The sequence below is a fragment of the Sciurus vulgaris genome, assembly GCF_902686455.1.
Source record: "Sciurus vulgaris genome assembly, chromosome: X".
In the NCBI taxonomy this organism is placed as follows: domain Eukaryota; kingdom Metazoa; phylum Chordata; class Mammalia; order Rodentia; family Sciuridae; genus Sciurus; species Sciurus vulgaris.
In genome coordinates, this window is record NC_136471.1 from 16804595 (window position 1) to 16824436 (window position 19842).

The following is a 19842-nucleotide window of genomic DNA, read 5'->3' on the forward strand; positions in this document are numbered from 1 at the left end:
GGTCACTGCTTTCCTGCCGCTGGCCCAGTCCCTCCAGGCCGCTTTCCCACCCGGGCTGTGGCTTTGGACAGGAGGGGAGTCAGAGCTGGCAGAGGAGTGGGTCCCAAGGAGCCTTATGGGCAGGCTCCCTGAGTAGCCGCTCCCCTCAGTCGCCGCCGCCGCCCCACGCGCCCTCGCCAGACTAGTCGCCAGCGCACCCAGCGGGGCGCGCTTCCCGCACCCCCAGTTGGGCCCCGAGGTCCTCCGCCCGCTGAGCCGCACATCTCTGGCAGCAAGAACTTGAGGACAAGAATCTGACTTCTCTCTAGATTAAAAAAAAAAAACAGGGTTTGAAAAAATCCCTGGACTGGAGAGACTGGCGGCGCGGCACGGAGTTTGGAGACGGGCGCCCCCTCCTCGCCCGCGTCCAGGAGCAAAGTTGCAGCCGCCCCTCCCCGCCGGGGCGAGCCGAGCCCAGCTTTCCAGTTTTGCTCTGGTGGCGGCGGTGCGCAGGGCAGGGTCCCAGCTCCGGCTGGGTAAAACGGTTCCCGCAACCTTGGCACAGGCTCGCCCGCCAGCTCGCCGGCCCCGTGACTCGGGAGGGCGAGCCGCTTCCAGGAGGCGGCGGCGGCGCGGCTGGAGAGAGCGAGCCGCCGGAGGACAGGCGGGCAGCGGCCGAGCCAGGTGACCTGCCCGGGGGCAAGGGGTCAGAGGTAGGGGAGCGCGCGAGGGCCTGGGGTTGGGTGCCGCAGGACCCTGGTTGGAGAGGAGCCGCCCTTCCTCCCCAATCGCCACGGCTCCCAGCCCCAGCGCGGGGTCCGTTCCCTGCCAGGGCCTCACGGTGCACCGGGATCCTGGGTGCCGCGAGGAGGGGGCGGGGGCGGGGGCCGAGGCGCCGAGCTAGGACGCGCCAAACTTAGGGGCTAGTTGTCCAGCTCTGGCTGCAGGGTTTGCATCAGACCGGATTCTTTCTTTCCCCCGGAACCAGAGCAAGAGTCAACAGTACTATTTCTGATACTAATTTGATGCCCTCCCAACCCCAGGCATCCGTACGTTTGGGGATTTTTTTACACTGGTCTGTCACAGAAATGGTTTGTGGATGGGAAAGACCTGGACTGTACAAGGTATTTCCTAGTGCCCACAGTTAATTTCCAGTTTTCATTTTGTAGTCATTTAGGAACCCAACAGGTATTCGAGCTATTGCATTTCTTAGCTCTAGAGTGGCGAGCCCTCAAGTTTATCAGTCTCTTCAAACATTTTTATTTTTGGTTTGGCATTGCTTTTTGATATAGGGGCGACTCAATGAAAATTTCCCTTTTTCTTAAGGTGTAGAGGGAGTGAAAATACAGTCAAGAAATATATTTTCCTATACAATCAATAGATATTTTTCTTAAAACCTTCACATAAACAACAACAACAACAACAACAACAACAAAACCCTTACAGAATAGGATAAATTACAGTCGATGTTTTGTAAAGTATTCATGAATTTTAAGACAAGATTTTGGATCTGAACTGCTTTTTCTAATTTATATTTGTCTGGAAAACCTAGTTTGTCCTTGAACTTCCTATCTTAATTTTGACATTGGCCACGGTAAGAGGATCTTCGATGACATCATTTGCTCCAGCCACAGTTTGGTGTTCCGTGACTGAGAGTACCTCTATCCAAAATATACGGCCTGGGCCTGTCCTTGGACTTCACATTTCCAAGGAATTCTCTTAAGCAAAGTATTACGCTACATGCCAGGCAATGCTGCAGTCCCTTCTTACATAAGTGAGCTTCAGGCCGGTGTAAGCTCCTGGTGTGCCCAGAGCAGTTAAAACAAGAGAGCGTCTGTCTCAGTCTCGGGTGCTGAAGGAGATGATTGGAGTTTTGAACAAAGTAAATTTCCAGCTAGTATTCTCATCTTGCATTTCTTTGGAGCTTAATTTTTTGAATGCCTTTTACTTATCTCAAATTCATTGTGTCCTTTTCAAGGATGTAGGAGAGATGGCATTACTCTCATTTGACAAACAGAAAAGTTTGATTATCCAAAGTCATACAACGTACGAGTCCTAGAGTCAAAACTCTGACCTGGATCTCCCACTTTCAGCCCAGATTTTGTTTTGTTTGTTTTTGCTAAAGCACGGCATTTTGTACAAAAGTGTTCATTTATCATTTTATGAACATATGTGTTCTGGACTACTAATTTGTTTTTCTATTTCTTTTTCCAACTCACGTTTTGGCCTCATCTTTGCTAGCACAGGGCTGGTGCTGTTCTTAGAGGTGAGCACAGGGGCAGAGTTTTCCGAAGGAAGGTCTGCGATTTGTATTTATCTACAATCTGCCCCCTCTCCAGTCACAATCAGGGATAGTAGGTGCTGAATGCCCAGGGTCTAGACATTTCCAATATTCATTTGGCATTTCTAGTTCAAGTATAATATTCCTTCAATCTTTAGAAACTCATTCAGGAGGAGAAATCAGAGAGCATGAGTTTTTGTTCCTTTAGGACAATATGTTCTTCATTGTACTTAGGAACTCAGATGCAAAGGAGGAAAAAGAGTTGAATATCTACCATTTCTCCAGCACCTACTATGTTCCAGGCACTGTGACAGGTGCTCTAAGTATCTTATCTTATTTAGTCCTCACAACAATCCTGGGAGGCAGGCGGCATTACAAACATTATATAGTGGTAGAGACTGAAGTTTGAAGATGATCCAGACAAAGGCTTCACACTGCCAGGCCAAAGCAGAACCAGTATATAATCACTGATGTACCTTATTCCAGAGCTCATTTCCTTTATCATGTGCTGGACTGCTGCCTCCAAGGAGCAGCATTAGAGTCATCTGGGGTGCTACTTAAAAAGACAAACATTGGAGTCCCATCACCCATGGACTTTGAGTTAACTAACCTACAGTAAGGCCTAGGCATTGGTATTTCTTTTTAAAAAATGTTTAAGTCAACTTTATATTTAAGTGTAAGACACATTCAGGAAATTGCATAAATCCTTAGTATTTAGTTTGGTGAATACTCACAAACCGAGTACACCATATAATATGCACCCCAGTTAAGAAGCAGAACAGTACCGTCACCAGAGCCAACCTCATACACTTCCCAGTCACTCTCTCTCCTCAAGGGGCAACTCCACCCTGAATTTTAAAACAAGAATTTCCTTTTCACTATTTTATTTTATATTAGTAGAATCATACAGTACGTACTTATCTGTATAAGGTTTCTTCTACTCAGAATAATTGTACTACCAACCCATGTTGTTGCAGATACTAGTGGTCTATCCTTTTCGATGGCTGAGTAGTATTCCATTGCATGGATGTACAATGTTTTGTTTTTCTATTCACTTGTTGATGGACATCTAAATCATTTCCAGTTTTGGATTGCTATGAACGATGCTGTTATGAATATCCTTATGGGTGTCTCCTGAAGAACATATACACGTATTCCTGTTGAATTTATACAGAGCAGTGGAACTGCTAGGTCCTAGGAAATGTGTACATTCAGCTTTAGTTGGTACTCCCCAACAGTTTTCCAAAAGGATCAAACCTTGTAGTTATAGTTTTGAAAGCTCCACAGGTGTTTCTGATGTGTGTTCCGAGTTGAGAACCAATTCGCTGGTTTATGCAGAGTTCAGCAGTGTAACTACCTCAAGCCCTACCACCCAGCTGAGGACCATAAAAGAGGTAGTAGCTTCCTTCTTGGCCCCAGATCTTCTAGATGATCTTCTCTGCTAAATTACACAGCTTGCATCCACTTCCCCATAATTGCTTATGCCAAGCTATCCTCACTCTGTTCATCCACCCTGATTATGGTCATACATCAGCACATCTATATGCTGGTCTTAGAACTTCTCAAAGGCAGGAACCTAAGTTTGGTTATCCTTATAACCCTAGCACCCAGGATAGAACATGGCACATAGAGGTGTTTGGTAAATTCTTATTCAACAGATGATTGACAGGATGACCTAGTAGTCAGAGAGATCTGGGCTGAATAGAAGAAGTCCTCTCATTGCACCAAGACTTACTTACTTTATTCCTAGGGGAATGCCTCAGGTCCTCACTCCCAACCTAATTACATTAACTTATCTAAGCATGTTAGTATTATGGGTACCCTGGTTGTTCATCTCAAAGCTGATTAGAAATAGAAACTTAGATGAGATGAAGTAAGGTATGTGGAAGTGCTTTGTAAACTGGAGCACAGTATCTAAATAGATAGAGCCAGGCATGTTGGTTCACACCTGTAATCTCAGCAACTCAGGAGTCTGAGGCAGGAGGATCACACATGTAAAGCCAGTCCAGGCAATTTAGCAAGACCCTGTTTCAAAATAAAAATAAAAAAAGACTGATTGCAGGATCACATCAGTCATGCAGTCATACATGTGCATGAGGTAATGATGTCTGTTTCACTCTCCTATACTTCCTACCACAATACCCCTTCCCCTCCCTTCACTCACCTCTACCTAATATAAAGGTACTGTATTCTTCCCTAGCACCTCTCCTCTTATTGTGAATTAGCATCCTCATATCAGAGAAAACATTTGGCCTTTGGTTTTTTGGGTTTGGCTTATTTCACTTAGCATGATATTCTCTAACTCCATTCATTTACAAACAAATGCCATAATTTCATTCTTCTTTAAAGCTCAGTAACATTCCATCATATATATATATATATATATATCACATTTTATATTCTATTGTCATGTACAACAAAGTAGAACAAATAAAAAATTAATTAAATTTTTTTTAAAAAAGGACTGAGGATGTAGCTCAGTGGTAAAGTACCCCTGGGTTTAATTCTCAGTATAAAAAGAAACAAGAAGAGGAGGAGGAAGAGGAGAAGGAGGAGGAGAGAATTGAAATAAAAGGAAAAATGGAGTTACTCTAGTTTAGAAACAGTGGCAATGGCAAGAAAGTATGCCTATGTATATCATGGAAGAAATGAAATCAGTAGCACATAACAAAGGAGACTGAAAGACTAAAAAGCAGACCCACAAGCCAGGTACTATGGCGCATGTCTGTAATTCTGGTAGCTTGGGAGGCTGAGGCAGAAGGATTGCTAGTTCAAAGCCAGCAACTTAGCCAGACCATGTCCTGAATAAAATACAGAATAGGACTGGGGATGTGGCTCAGTGGTTAAGCACCCCTCAGTTCAATTCCCAGTATATATATAAAAAAAGGAGAATACATACTCACCTGAGGCCCTTTAGTGTGGTGTCAGGCACATGCTGTGTAGGTCTAATGGTGAAAACTTTTCCCTTTCTCTGCCTTGGTCTAGGTTTGATTCCTGGTCAGGGCAACCTGTTTTTATTTTCCTTTGAAAAACAGTACAGTAGTGCAGAGTCTAAGATCTTGAGCTTTGGACTTGAACTGACCTGGGTCGGCCACTTAGAATATGCTTATCTCCTAGGTGGTAGTGGTAGGTAATACCACTTAAGAGATATATGCTACCTCTAGAGTTAAATGAGAGGAAGGAAGTAAAGCACCTAGTACAGTGCATGACACCAAGTCTACTCAATAAAGATTAGTTCTTAACTGGAATTTTTATGTACTCTAGTGGGCTGGTTTTCATAAATGGTATTGCATTATCAAAAAAACCGTTTTCTTAGTTCAGTTATGTTAAGCTAACTCTGTTGAATAATTGCGTCTTTGCTTTTTAGAGCGATTTCCTCTTGAAATCTTACCATTTAAACAAATTGAATGCAGGGAAGGATAAAGTGTGGGCTCTCTAAGGGTTCTGAGGTTGGACATTAGTTACATTGCAAGTTTAGACAGGGAGGAAACTTGAAATAGGAAAACAAAAATCCAGCCATTTTGTGTCTCAGTTCCATGGTCTATTTTGGCAGAGGCTACTTGTTTTTGGAAAAATGTTTTAAAAAATAAAGTCAAAAGTAAAAGCCTCCCATATTTTCAAACACTTAACACACCTCTTCAGAAAGAAAAACAAAGTTGAATGATTCTGGTGTTTTAGATGAATAGCGGCTTGGCTCCTGCTTTCATGCACAGCAGCAAAACTAATCCTTTCAAGATCATGAGCATCTTTCCTTCACTAATTGAAGTGCATTTTTTCCTGAACTTGAAATTCTCGGTGCCTCCCGTCATAGAAAACAATATGAATCTAGAGTGTTTTGAAATATGTTTAAAATCATTTAAATATCATATTGATTCTGTATATTTATTTGGAAGACTACAGAAAGACAGTGTAAATTTCAGTGATATGATAGCCCAGTGATATCCATGTAACACAGATTGAAATTGAAACTGTGGTTTTAGACAATAGATGTATAATTTTAAAGAATTTTAAGAGCTGGTTGTAATGCTTCTTTTTCTCTTTTCTCCTTATTGTGTTCTCAATGCTTAGCAGAGTCAATTTTTTAACCAAAGAAACCAAGTTATATATGGTTTCCTTTTTTTATTGTAAACAAATGGGATACATGTTGTTTCTCTGTTTGTACATGGAGTAAAGGCATACCATTTGTGTAATCATAAATTTACATAGAGTAATGTTGTTTGATTCATTCTGTTATTTTTTCCCTTCCCCCCACCCCTCCCACCCCTCTTTTCCCTCTATACAGTCCTTCCTTCCTCCACTCTTGCCCCCCTCCCTAACCCTAACTCTAACCCTAACACTAACCCCTCCCACCCCCCATTATGTGTCATCATCCACTTATTAGCGATATCATTCGTCCTTTGGTTTTTTGAGATTGGCTTATCTCACTTAGCATGATATTCTCCAATTTCATCCATTTGCCTGCAAATGCCATAATTTTATCATTCTTTATGGCTGACTAATATTCCATTGTATATATATGCTACAGTTTCTTTATCCATTCATCAATTGAAGGACATCTAGGTTGGTTCCACAATCTGGCTATGATGAATTGAGCAGCTATGAATATTGATGTGGCTGTATCTCTGTAGTATGCTGATTTTAAGTCCTTTGGGTATAGGCCAAGGAGTGGGATAGCTGGGTCAAATGGTGGTTCCATTCCAAGTTTTCTAAGAAATCTCCACACTGCTTTCCAGAGTGGCTGAACTAATTTGCAACCCCACCAGCAATGTATGAGTGTACCTTTCTCCCCACATCCTCACCAACACCTGTTGTTGCTTCTATTCTTGATAATCGCCATTCTAATTGGGGTGAAATGGAATCTTAGGGTGGTTTTGATTTGCATTTCTCTTATTACTAGAGATGTTGAACACTTTTCCATATGTTTGTTGATTGCTTGTAGATCTTCTTCTGTGAAGTATCTGTTCATTTCCTTGGTCCATTTGTTGATTGGATTATTTGTATTCTTGGTGTAGAGTTTTTTGAGTTCTTTATAGATTTTGGAGATTAGTGCTCTATCTGAATTATGATTGGCAAAGATTTTCTCCCACTCTGTAGGCTCTTTCTTCGTGTTGCTGATAGTTTCCTTTGCTGAGAGAAAGCTTTTTAGTTTGAATCTATCCCAGTTATTGATTCTTGCTTTTATTTCTTGTGCTATGGGAGTCCTGTTGAGGAAGTCTAGTCCTAAGCTGACATGTTGAAGATCTGGACCTACTTTTTCTTCTATAAGATGCAGGGTCTCTGAAAGACCTCTACAATGAGAACTACAGAACACTAAAGAAAGAAATTAAAGAAAACCTTAGAAGATGGAAAGATCTCCCATGTTCTTGGATAGGCAGAATTAATATTGTCAAAATGGCCATACTACCTAAAGTGCTATACAGATTCAATGCAATTCCAATTAAAATCCCAATGACGTACCTTACAGAAATAGAGCAAGCAATTATGAAATTCATCTGGAAGAATAAGAAACCCAGAATAGCTAAAGCAATCCTTAGCAGAAAGAGTGAAGCAGGGGGTATCGCAATACCAGATCTTCAACTCTACTACAAAGCAATAGTAACAAAAATGGCATGGTATTAGTACCAAAATAGAAAGGTAGATCAATGGTACAGAATAGAGGACATGGACACAAACCCAAATAAATACAATTTTCTCATACTAGACAAAGGGGCCAAAAATATGCAATGGAGAAAAGATAGCCTCTTCAACAAATGGTGCTGGGAAAACTGGAAATCCATATGCAACAGAATGGAACTAAACCCCTATCTCTCACCATGCACGAAACTAAACTCAAAATGGATTATGGTTTCCTTTATAACAAACTGGACTAGAAATGTTTGGGGATCCAGTTGTAAAGGGGAACTGGAGAAGACAACTGAGATAACTGAGCTCTTCAGAGACTGAATTATTCAGTTGTTCACCACAGTAACTTCTTTAGCTACCATTTTGTGTTCTAATAATAGAAACAGTTTGGACAGATTCATTTTGGAGTTGAACAATCAGGAAAGCTTTTTGTTTTTTTCTAGTCTACACATAAACTAAAAGAATGTGAGAAAATAATATTTGCAGCTTCTCATGTTTACCCAGATGAAAGAGTTTCATTTTTGTGTCCTTTAAAACAGTTTTATGTATTTTATAATAAAAATATCTCAAAAATTTAAAATACACCCCAGAGAAACATGCTCATTTTTTGGTTAAATTAAACAATTAAATGAGTCATCCTTTCTTTTTGGTGATTACTGACAGAAACATTCCTCCTTGCACTCAGGAAATAAGTAATAAACCTGTTGAATTGGCATAGCTTAAAGGGAATCAGAATCAATGGCTCCCATTTAAAAAAAACACAGTATATAATATAATTTGTAGAAAGGAAATACATTGTTTCTGAATTGAGTTGAATGTATCAAATACATATGAAAAGGAAAGCATTTTGTTAGAAAATTTGATCAATGGTCTCTTCCTAATTGGAATTGTAAATTATTTTTTAAATTGAACTCACTCTAATTTGGTTTTAATATTGACTCTAATCCAGACTGTTTCTGGGGGCAACAGAGCACAATATGTTCCTTTATTAAAACCACTCAATCTTGGACAGCTATTCTCTATTCCAACTCCATTCTAGTTTGGTCATATATGTCACTGAGGTGACCACCACGATGAGTCTAAGAGGTGATGCTGTGTTGGCAGCACACAGCCTAAGGTGTGCACAGCGATTGGTGTGCATACATCTGGGTTCAAATAAAGAAAAAAAAAATGCAAGGTCTGCTTTTTGAATTGCAAATGACTGAACTGTGAAGGCATTTGCCTGTTTCTTAGGTCGCTTGTTTACTAACATTTTAGAGTGGGTGATATCCTCTGAGTCCAAAAGCTCTCCATACCTGCATTTCTACGTGGACATTGCTACTTCCTTCGCTGTCACCTGGAAAAAAGACACTAGACTTCTGTCTGATTAGCTCCAGGCTTTGTCAGATCCTGGCAAACTGGACCCTACCACACAAAGACATGTATGAGTTTAGAGATATGGATCATCCAAAACAGCATAGAGTCACACATCATTTCTATCTGACTTTGGGCAGAAGATTTACCTTCCTAATTAAGTTCTGCTTAGTCAAATAGAGTAAAATCCCAGTTTTATATTTTCTTGGGGACTTGAGTATTATTACAGAGATCAGACATGTCAGTTGAGGGATTGAATAGGACAATAGGGAAAAGAAAGAATTAAATTAAGGTGAGATGAAATGTAGCAGTTTGCAAAGCAGCAAGTGAAACCGTTACTAAGTATTTGTCTCACCCCCAACAATAACAAAGACATTTTCCTCCTCTCTGGAAGTGTGGACATTATTTTAAGAGGCAGCTTTAAGGTGTCAAGATCCTAATATCTTTTATGAAGAGCCTGCCTGTGAAGCAGGCCTAAACACTAAGAAACATTTTGTTTTATAATTTGTTCATCATGGCTAGGGCTACAGCAAGATGGGGATATTTACCAATAATTTCTGAGAAATGTATACACAACAAAGGAATGCACTATTCGACTTACAAAAGAAATTTAATAACTTGTTTTGGGGGAAATAAACACTGTGATAGTGTAAGTATTTACACTATAATTTAATCAGCTTGCCTTCTCTGAAGACAAGCTGGTATTTGGGAATATGTTGTATATTGGGGAAAAATCTTGATTTGGGATTAAAAATATCAACCTTAAGGTCAGTAAGCAGAATGGAAAACAATAGTTTAAGGGTTGGTGTACCCGTGGGTGACTTCTTCATTTGTCCTTTGGTTTTTTTTTTTTTTTTTTTTTTTGTGGTGCTGGGGATCGAACTCAGGGACTTCTGTTTGCAGCGCAAGCACTCTACCGACTGAACTATCTCCCCAGCCCCTGTTCTTTGGATTTTTTATCCTGAAATGAGTTCATTTATTAGTGTCTGACATATATCAGGTGTTCAGTAAATATTTGTTGAATACATAGTAGGTTTTTTTTTTTTTTTTTTTTTTGTATCAGGGATTGAACCCAGGGGGTGCTTAACCACTGAGCCACATCTCAGGCCCTTTTAAATATTTTGTTTAGAGACAGGATCTCACTGAGTTTCTTAGGGCCTTGCTAAGTTGCTGAAGCTGGGTTTGAACTCATGATCCTCCTGCCTCAGCCTCCTGAGCTGCTGGGATTACAGGCATGCACCACCACACTCTGCTACATAGTAGGTTTTAATAGAAACACATTTTAATAAATTCTCTTTTAAATAATAGCCTACATGTACATTATCAAGAGTTGACTTTTATTCATAGAAATGACTCTTTAGTGGATAAATGAAAGTATAAAAAGAAAGCCAGGGCTCCCCTAACACAGCATTACTCAGATTCTCTATGCCAAACTAAAGTACCTGTTTCATGGTTTTATAAAATTAAAATAATAAGGTTTGAGAGGTTAGGTCGTATGGTTCACATGGAATCTCTTCTCTACTTTTCCAGTCCAGAGGCGCTTCCTGTTTCTTGTGTTACCGAAAGTCTTTTGATTTCACTGGGCTTTCAAGTTGTGAGCTTTGCATGTGATGATCCCTAAACTGTGACTTTCTCCAAAGTGATCCAGTCAGCAACCTCACTTTTTTTTGGTGAGGTAGGTGCTTTGTCAGCATTCTTCACTTCACTCAATCATATTCTTTTAAAAGGATAATTTATTTTAGCAAGTGATGGAAACTATATGAACCATGATTCATCTAAATCTACTAGGGAAAAAAAAGATTTTTCCTTTTTCTTTCCTTCTGGGAAAGGCATGCCAAAAGGACAGGTGTTTCAGGAAATATCTGAATTTTAGATTGGGAAGAAAGACTGATATTCAGTGAGTACTTGTTCTCCATCCAGACAGTGAGTACCAGGTGGGCTTTTGCCTGTGAATGTATGAAAGAGTGGAATTTAACAGTGTATGGCCATGTATGGGTGGGTGTCTAAGCTGGGGGATCCAGAGTCTAAAGCCTAAATGCCAGAGGAGTTCAGAAATAGGGAGACCCATTGTATATAGAGGAGGAGTGACTGGAGAAAACCGATGGAAGTGATTTGATTTGGTTCCTGATGGAGAGCTAGAATTCAGATAGTCGAGGGAATTTTCAGAAGGAGAAGTATAAATATCAGAGAGAGGCCCAATAAAGCAAGCACAATATTCAGGGGAACACAAGGAGAGGATGGTGAAAAATGATGGGCTAGGGTGGAGCCAGCTTGAGAAGAAATTTGGATGCTAGTCTGAAGAGGGTAGGCTTAATCTTGTAAGTTAATTCTAGGCTGGGTGACTTTCCTTTTTTGCTGCATAGAATTTCTGTGCTTTGTGATGTGGGTGCTAACAGAAAACACTATTCCTGATGTCTCTCATACCTGAGCTCCTGAATGCCCACCTCACAGTGTTTGAATTGTTTCTGAGGTGCAAATCCAGTTTCTAAAAAGTTGTAGTAAAATCGATCTATCAATTTAATTAATTGATGTCCATTGGACAGTGATGGTGTCTGTGAAAATGACACACTTGACATCCTTTTTTTTGGGTGGCGGTGAGGATCAAACCCAAGGTTTTGTGCATGGTAGGCTAGTGCTATACCCCTGAGTTACATCTCCAGTTTCTGACAATGACATGCTTTTGAAAAAGTGACTCACACAGAGATAAAAGCATGGAGTGCCAAAAGTCTTTCCTAAATGAATTACTGAAGGTGATCTCTAAAGAAAGAAAGAAAATGATAGTAACTTTGTACGACATCCTTCTCACCCAGATTAGTTGGTGTTAGAAAGACTTGGGGCATGTGATTTACAGTCTTTCAAATTGTTTGTTACCCCTTCTTGCTTTTGGTGAGAAATTTTGCCATGTCCTACTGTGCTCTGACTGTAAGTTGGAGCTGGTTTTAGGGCACAGGTATGAACAGGTGAGTGCAGCTTGTAGTGTTTGTCATTTATTCTATTTTGTAATAAAAGTTAAAAAATACAGCCAATTTCAGCAAAGCAGCAAAATTCCCCAGTTCTTTCCTGTTTCCCTTCTCCATAATACTTAGTTCACAGTGTTTGTGGTGGGATTTAAAGAAACTTGTATTGCTTGGGACAGGCCAGCAATTGTGGACATTGTCTGTACTAGGCACATGACTTAAATAATCCACAACCATGGAGATGGTAGCACCTTTGGTTACCTCGCAGTCACAGAGCTTGGTTTTGTAGATGGGAACGTATGTATCTCATTTTAGATAATAGATGTTTCCTGGAAAGTTGCATGGATATTGATATTTTCTTTCTTAACTGTTCTTTCTTTCTGAATTTATTTTACTTCCAGAAATTCTTTTTCATCAATTATTATCTATTAGTAAGAACATCTAAACTTTCATTAATTGATCAAATGTTGATCGAGTTCTTACTCTGTAACAGGAGGTGAAAACAATTACACGGATGGCATTAAATTTTAGGCATAATGTACTTGTAAGTCTCTCTGAGAGGGCACCCTGTCAGTCGACCAGTGAATTAGTATTTATCAAGCATTTCATATACGTTGAGTACTGAGTCAGGAGTGTAGGGGAGTTTGGACTTCAAAGAACCCAGCTTCTACTTAGAAATCCAAGAATCTTAACACCCACAGAATAAATAAAGATTGTTATGCTGGTAGACCATTGAGGGCTCAAGTGTGCAGCATCATAGCATGCTGGAGCTGTTCAGAAGAAAGAATGTGAAGGTAGGTCAGTGAAGGCTTGCTAGAAACTACCAGAGGAACTGCTGCTTAAAGCAACCTGCAACAGTGCCTTTGTTCATGGCCTTTGTCTCTCCCTGATCTTTGTGCAGAACTCATTACCAGCTGTCTCTCCTGTACCTGGAATAACTAAGTAATTGCTTCTACTGGGTTCTAGGGCCCCAACTCAAAAGCATCAAATGATTCTAGGAAAGCAGGGGCTGAGGGAGCCCTCTCTTTGTAGGTGAGCATCTTCCCTAGCTACCTGGACTATTAAAGAGGCAGTTACTTTTTTCAAAAAAAAAATTTAGTTGTAAATAGACACAATACCTTTATTTTATTTATTTAATTTAACGTGATACTGAGGATCGAACCCAGTGCCTCACATGTGCTAGGCAAGCACTCTCCTGCTCTACCGCTGAGCTAAAACCTCAGCCTCAGGCAGTTACTTTTTTTTTTTTGGTACTGGGGATTGAACCCAAGGGCACTTAATCACTGAGCCACATCCCCAGGCATTTCTTTTTGTATTTTATTTAGAGACAAGGTCTCACTGAGTTGCATAGGGCCTCACTAAGTTGTTGAGGCTGGCTTTGAACTCATGATCCTCCTGCCTCAGCCTCCTGTGCCCCTAGGATTATAGGCATGTGCCACAGCTCCTGGCCTCAGGCAGTTACTTTTGACCACTGACATTTCTGAGAATATTCTCATAGTCTTCATATATTCTGGTTCTCTCATCACAGAGAGTTCTAAAATAAATAGTACTCTCTCTGAGTGTCTAGAGCATTTATCTTTTATATAAAAGGATAAGGAAAAATATGTAAATGATACTGGACACTGATTGGAAATACACATCTGAGCACTCTTCAATATGAAAATGGATTCTTTCCCAAAAATTTATTTATGAGTTACTGTTAGGAACACAGAAAATGTTTCCCCATAGAAACAAGGTTCCACATGCTGATTATGTTTTTTGGTTGGCCCACAACAGCCTGTTTAATACTTAATGTCACTAAACTAAAGAACTCAGAGAGACTAAGTGGCAGGTGCGATGCTACGTCTCTGGGAAAATGTGTTCTGCATTCCAATTTGGAACACTAGGAAGTCAGTTCCTTTCTCTGAAGAAATGGGGGGGGGACGTTGGAGAGGGCACCCCCACTCTGGCATACAGACACTTCAGCAGCTGAGGCATCACCCATCCGCCCCCATCCTGTAAAACTGGCAGCCAGTGTGGCTTCTGCAAAGGCTGTGGTGACAGGATCATGGGAGGAGGGGCAGGGGCAAGCCACACTGGCTGACTGACTGTAAGTCAGCTAGTTTTGGACCCTCTGCTTCTTGTCCATGAGTTGACAATCTCTATTTACAAGAAATTTCTCATCTTTTCCTTTCCTTCATGCCTACTCTCTTTTTGGTGAGATTATCCTAAACCACTTGTTTTCTTTTGTGATCTCTCTTTTTAGACCAAGGTGCCTATATTATTCCTCATTCATCCCCCTCTTAATTGAACACTTAATAGTCAACTGAACATAAATCTCTATTGTGGAGAGAGCTGAATTTCTCCTAAAGGAGTGCTAACAGAGAAGAATGAAAGTCATAAGGTGTGATACAGTGATGTTGGGGTAGAGGGCAGGAAGTGGATTTGGTGAATTTAAAATGGGGAGTGAACAGTGAGGGATTAAGTTCAGATCTTGGCTCCTATCATGGGAGCAATATGGATCTGGACTTCCTTGCTCTGAATTCTATGAGATTCAAGTCATTTAGGGGCCCATATTAGTTACATAAAATGACTACAGAAATTCATAGAGACAGAAAACACAGTTCAAACTGTCCACATTCAAAATCCAAATGCTTCTTGGTAGCAAAATAGACCTAGAATTTATAAATAGGTCATTTTAAAATGGCATTTTGAAACATCAACTTATAAGGAGGTAATAATTATGTTGGTATATAATACCCAAGACTCTCTTATTCTCATTCTGCACTATCCAACCCATTTCTAATTATAACTAGGTTTACCATGTGGATTTATGTATGGAGAGAGAATGCCCTGGTCATGAAATGAGAGTATTCAGTCTCCTTAGTAGTTCATTTTAGCAAGTATTAACAAATTGGCATTTTGGTTTATGCATTGGCCTTTGGTGAACTTGGCTGGTGTGAATTCATTCTCAAGATCCTTGAGGATTGAAGACCGGATTTTGGACCTGGGAGACCCAGCTCAGCTGCTGCCTTTGAGAGCTCCCATTCAATGATACACCATCGGGCCTCTCATTGACATCCAAAGTCAAAGATGCCTCTCGATTTTCAGATGGGAAAGCCACAGAAAAGTAGTGCTGTCTCCCTAACGTCCTCACAACTGTTTAGGAGTGACAAAGCTGGGATTGAAGGTCAAGGTTTTCTGAACCCCAACACCAGTTATCTTTTCAATATACCTCATGTTGCTGCAGCTATAGCCACAAGTCAGATCTTGTTCCCTAAATTTCTGAAATGCAGAAGAATGGAGAAAACAAAAGTAGAGCACAGGGTTTGGTCTCCTAAGTTTGCTCCACATCAATAGGAAGAGTTATTCTTTAAACCCAGGCAGGGTGCAAATGCCATCCACTGTATTCTATTAAGTGGAATGCCAGTGGGCAATGAATCAAATTTCTGAGCTAAGAACATTATTTCTACTGACTTTGTGACTGCTTTTAGTAGGAGCTATGTGAAAGCAATGCAGTTTGCTTTCCCAGAGTCAGGCGCAGTATTACCCAGTGAGATATGACTAAGCAGCTCAGATTTGCTTCCTCAGTCTCACTATGTAATGACTTTTCATCCAAAGTTCAGAGGTTAACAGAGGCAGTGTGCACAGCTCTGAGAATTTATAGAATGTGATTCAAAATAATCTAAGTCAATTTAAGATTTTGTTCAATAATTTGGATGTGGTGGCACATGCCTATAATCCCAGCTACTCTGGGAGGCTGAGGCAGGAGGATGGCAAGTTTGAGGTCAGCTGCAGAAACTTAGGGAAACCCTATCTCAAAACAAAAAATCAAAAAGCCTTGGGATATAGCATAGTGGTAAAGCACCACTAGGTTTCATGTTCACTACCATATGAACAAAACAACAATAACCAAAAACAGATGATCTTGTTCAATAAGTGCAAGAAAAACAAGGAAGAGTTGAAATGTTCTTAAGTACTTGGAATCATTTGTTTAAAAAATATAAGTTGTATGTCCTTGTGGTTCCACTGAATTACTTGCTTTTCAGTTGATTAAATTTCTCAGAGTTGAGTGATGGAATCTCTTGTGATCACCCCCCAAACATGTTATCTTTAAATGGAAGTTGATTGGGTGTTACTGAAGGCAAGATGACATTAAAGGCATTACCAGTTCTGAGTGAGAATAAGGTATGACTTCCTTTCTCAACCAGGATGTGGCTGGACTGCTGTGACTGGTTAACTTAGGTGGTCGCAGCATAATACCAAGGAAATTGGGGACTGAATGTTGCTGCCTGTGACCCATGCCTTGGGCCTGTTTGCCTTAGCTTAGTTTGGCCCTATAACCACAATCTGAACCCCCACCCTATTAGCAACTCACAAAATATGACTACATAACTCTTCCCCACTTCGGGAAGAAGTGGCCAAGTGCCTGCTTAGTCAGAGATGCCCCCTGAAATGGGAAGGACAGCACAGGAATTAAGCAAGGCCCCTTCCAAGACGGTCTAGGCATGTGGGAGATTTTCTCTTTACCACAATTAGTTGAATTAGCCATTTTAAGTTTGAACCAACTTGCTCCAGATGATAAAGGTGCTGCTTGTGTTGACAGCAGCAAGGAATTTCTTTTTGTGTAGAAATGCACAGATTGCTTTTGCATCTTTTTGTGTTTCATGGAAACATAAAGTGTGCACACAGAGCTACAATGCCCCTCAGAGCACTTACATGTGTGTGTTTTATTGGCACCATCCATTTCTTGCTCTGTGACTTAACTACTCCGAGTTTTATTGTTCATCTAAGAAATGAAGGAAATAATTGTGCCCACAGTGCAGGATTGCTGAGAGAACCAAATGCAATGAAAAAATACATAGTTTAGTCCATTTTTGCTGCAATAACAAATACCATAAACTGGATACCTTATAAAAATGGAGGTATATTTCTCATGGTTCTGGAGGCTGGAAGTTCAAAATCAAGGCACTAGTAGCAGATTCACTGTCTGGTGAGGACATGCTTACTGTATCCTCATATGGTGGAAGGGGCAAGGCAGTTCTCTGGGATCCCTTTTATGAGGCCATTAATTCCATTTAGGAGGGCTCCATCTTCATGAATTAATCATCTTCCAATGGCCCCAATTTCAAATACCATCACAATGGGGATTAGGTTTAAATGTAAGAATGTGGAGTCTGGGCACAAACATTCCAAACATAGCAATACATATGTAATCTCCAAGTATGGTGTTAGGCACATAGTAGGGGCATGGTAAATCAGTAATGGTAGCTATAAGATTAGTGAGAGAATGGAACAGGGGATTAGGGGAGTTTCTTCTCATGTGCTTCATTGCTTTTGTCATATTAGGGACAGTGTCTTAAAATAGCACACACGTTGAAACTGAAAACTACTCCAAAAGGATCTACTTGTAAAGTCATAAAAATATTAACTTCTGCTCAATTTGTACTGACAGACACCAACATTTCAGAATTAGCACCTAGTGTTTAGTGGATGGAAAATAGGTTTTGTTGTCATCGTGGATATCCAGAGTGGAAAATGGTGAGGAAACAAACAGTTAAAGCGAAATGTCTTGTCTGAGTTCATCTGCTGATGTAGGGTTGAACCTTAGGCTGGCAATATATGAACACTTAAAAAATAGTTAATGAAGTTTAGTCCCTATCTCTCCTAATTTTTACCCAGAGTGGTGTAAATATTTTTGCTGTTGTTACACTTGAATCTTGCCTCATTCGATTGCAAGAGTGGTACTTTGAAACCATTTATCTGTAATCTAAGGAGCAGTTTTTTTTTTTTTTTTCTGTTTGCATCACATTAGTGGTAAAATGAATTGGAGGCAGGAATCCTGCCATTCATCTGACCTTCACAGATCTAACTGGAACTAACTAGCTTATTTCTGGTGAAAAATAGATATAAAGGAAATTCAGCTAATCTGGGACTCAGTCACATAACAGAGATGCTAAGCAGGCTAGCAAGGCTTGCACGAGATGCCGGAAGATGAGTACCATCATGACTTTGTCATGATATGACTTTGAAAAATTTCTTTGAAATGGACTTTGGAAAATTATGTACAATATAAACATGCCACTGTACTATACCTTTTAACAGGTTCCACTGCTTTGCAGACAGAAAGAGGAATTGGTTCTCTATTTTGTATGTCTGAGTGGCATTAGTCCTATGCAAGTGGCCTGTAACCTCCCTTTCTTTGTTTTTCTCACGTTGAGGGATTCTTCCCTGATTTCTCCCAGTTGAGCACCTGCTGATCTTTCTGCACATCATCATCTCTAAACTTGGTCTCATGCTCTCATTTCCACTAAGGCATAAATGACTGATTATGGCTGAAAGTATGTTTTCTCCAAATAATATTTCCAATTTGTAGGGGATGGACCTTTATGGAAGAAAGATCTGGAGTGGAATTTTCAGTGTCATTCACTTTGGAGCTTGGGCAGTTGTGTGGTGGAGGGTATTCATAGTTATATCTAATCTCCCAGTGACTTTGAAATAATAATGTAGAGGCTTGGCCTTTCCTCTGTCCCTTGTGGTCCCCTGCAGTTCCTTCCTGTGTAGTTCCTAGTACTACAGAATGGATTTGGCAGTGAGAGCAACAGTGGCCACGGATAGACATGAGTATATTGTGGTTTTTTGAAAAGGGAACTGTGCATAGTCCAGGCGACTTCCCTCAAGCAGATGCAATGATTCTTGTTGCTGCACATTGCATTTTCTGATAAGTTTATTTGTTCTCAAATTAGTACAAATGAATAGTTCTGACGTTGCATGAATAGGCAGTCAATTAACCTGGTAAGGATCAACTAAAACAAAAGGGGAGATTTTTATCAGTTTTTGCTTGTATACCTTATTCTGCTACTGTTTACTTCTGGTTATTATTTTAGACTCTACTCACCTCCCCCACACCCACCCAATGCATAAATCCATATGCACACACACATGTTCACAGTGCCATTGAGAATTGATTGCAGCCTAAAAACAAGTAATTTTTTTGCTTTGTGACTAGTTTGGCACTTTCCCACTTGACCACTTTTGAGGGGATTCAATAAGTCTGGAATTCTCTGGGGTTCTGATTACTCTTGTTCATCCAGGGTTTGACAAAAATAGAATTCTCAATTTGTTCTTGGAAAACTTTTCATTTTATATTATAGCATTCAGAAATTATTTGGATTGTAGTGTCATTTAACTCTTTAGTAATATTAATGCTATCCTTTTGTTAAAAGTGTGGCAGTGTCTCTCATTTAGCTATAGTTGGGCTCTTCAGTCATTTTAACTATCAATGCAAGCCATTCATGGATTGGATGAATAGTAGAATCCCAGAATAGTCAGACTACGGTAGGCTCACATTTGCATGAATCTGTATTGCCCCCAAACTTGGAAAAAAGGATATTACATATTTCCATTCTAGAAACAAAGTTTGAGTCTCAAGAATATGTACAAAAATAAGATAAAAATTTGTCTTGACATGACTCCCAGAAAATATGCAGATTAAAAATGAAATAAATGGCTCTAGCTAATGGGAAGACAGGCACTTCAAAATCAGTATTAAACATGTCCCATTTGAAAAGGTACACGTGACTCCCATCACTACATTTGGGAAAAAAATGATGCAATCTGTTTTCTTCAAGAGACTTCTGAAATCCTGGAATGAAATGTTTTTTAGAAGGA

At 40.1% G+C, this 19842-nt stretch overlaps 1 protein-coding gene across 10 annotated transcripts in view; it reads left to right on the forward strand.

The window, feature by feature from the left end:
• The window catches only part of ARHGEF6 (Rac/Cdc42 guanine nucleotide exchange factor 6), a 130704-nt gene that overhangs the window by 8328 nt on the left and 102534 nt on the right, over positions 1-19842 (forward strand). The window contains exon 1 of one of the 10 annotated variants that reach the window (XM_079124587.1): positions 15-692. The exons of 8 other annotated variants lie outside the window; for them this stretch is intronic. The gene's annotated coding sequence lies outside the window, so the exon portion shown is untranslated. Of the gene's footprint in view, positions 1-14; positions 693-19842 lie in introns of those variants that run through there. One more of the 10 variants, XM_079124596.1, reaches the window with a different exon arrangement.